The sequence below is a fragment of the Arachis duranensis genome, chromosome 2 (genome assembly GCF_000817695.3).
Source record: "Arachis duranensis cultivar V14167 chromosome 2, aradu.V14167.gnm2.J7QH, whole genome shotgun sequence".
NCBI classification, from domain to species: Eukaryota; Viridiplantae; Streptophyta; class Magnoliopsida; order Fabales; family Fabaceae; genus Arachis; species Arachis duranensis.
The window spans coordinates 62,185,057-62,186,986 of NC_029773.3; positions in this window are offsets into that span (position 1 = coordinate 62,185,057).

A 1,930-nucleotide genomic window follows, 5' to 3' on the forward strand; every position below is an offset into this window, starting at 1 on the left:
TTACTTAGGATGCAAGAAAGTGCATAAATGCTAACAAAACAAGTGAAATTAGCTTAAAAAAATGGGTATATGATGACTTGTCATCACAACACCAAACTTAAATCTTGCTTGTCCCCAAGCAAGCCTCAAAACTAAGTGTAAATGAAATGAATAAGAAAAGGATATTTATCCTTATTATGCAGATAGCAGAACTTGATCTATGGGGCATTTATGCAGACAATGACAACTCAAGTTATTATTCTTGTTACATAAGATATATTTTGCATCAAAGGGTTGCTAAACTTGCTGTTATAAGACTCACCTTTTGATTACTCCCTTGCTAACTCTTCTTGGCTTATAATGCTTTAACAAGCTTATTATTCTTTTAGAGGTTGGATGTCAAATGCTGCAGCATAGCCTTTGGCTTTATTTTCTTTTCTTTTGCTCAACATCTTTCCACCACAGACACATGGCTCACTAATTCTTCCTAGGATCATTGATGCCCAGCATCTCTTTGGATAACTAAATGTTCTGTATCTAAGTTGCTCTTTATTGTGGACTTTCAATTGGCCATCCCAAATCAGTTGATCTAAGTGACCGGGTTTCAAAATACCCCTTAGAATTTACTCATCCAAGCAGATCTCAGTACAAGAACACCACAGGCATTTGTCCTAAGGTTCAAGCCATTGGTGTCCAACCTTTATTCTTTGTTTTTCTTGCCATTTTGGCTTTTTCTTTCCCTTTTTCTTTCTGTTTTTGTCACCAAAGGCTTTTTCATTCTTGATAAGAGTCTTTGTAACAGCAAGCTAACTCACAATTAGATGAGAATGATATTATGCAACAATTATTTCATGAGTCATGCATTTAATCTAACACATATGCCACCACCAACTTCCATTCATACTTATGCAACATTGGATATTTTACTTTTCAATTCAAACCAAACTCTTTTATTTAAGCATATGGGAAACAAAGCAATTTTCAAGCTAAGTGATGGATACAAGCATTTTGCAGACTTATCATTTTTCTAGCTAATTATTAACTAACTAAAATGAAAAGCAAAGAACAGAAAATGCATAAAGTAAAAGAAGATGGAGGCATATCATGTTTCAGACATGCATCTCCTTATTAGAGACATGAAAGAGGAAGTATGAAAGAACTTTGCCACCTTCTAATGGTCATGGCTGCTGCTTGATTCTCCCTTCTTCTTCTTTCTCTTCCCTGTCTTGGAGATTTGTCCAATCTGACTCTCTTGGTTCTTCATGGAGGCTTCTTGGTTCTTGGTTGTCAATTCTTGGTTCTTCATCAGTTTCTCCATGAGCAGCTCTAGATTGGTGATTCTCTGTGAGTCTTGTGTGATGGGTTGATTTTAGGGTGTTGATGGATGAAGATAAGTGTTTTGGTTAGTTGGGTGGTTATTGGGTGGGTATTGGTTAGAATTTGGGTAGTTGTTTTGTGGTTTTCTGTATAAGTTTTGGTTAGTGTTTGGCTGGGAGTTATGGTTTGTGTTTTTCCAATTGTTTTGGCCTGTGTTTCTTTGCCATGGTTGTTGGTTTTGAGTATGGTTATCTCCCCATCTGAGGTTGGGATGGTTCTTCCAAGATGGATTGTAAGTATCTCCATAAACTTCATTTGTTCCAGGATTTTGATTGTGCATGTATTGGACTTGCTCTTGTTGTTGCTCTTCTTGAGTTTCTTCACTTTGCACCGAAGTGGTTAGAGGTTGGCTTGTGGTGCTCACTGCTGCCACTTGCAAGCCATCAATTCTCTTAGCCATTTGCTCAAATTGTTGTTGAATCTGCTGCTGCATCATCTTGTTTTGAGCTAAGATTGAATCAACTCCTTCCAACTCCATGACTCCTCTTCTCTGTGATGGTTGGCGTTGTCTTTGATGAGCAAAGAAATATTGGTTGTTAGCCACCATATCAATGAGGTTTTGAGCTTCCTCTGT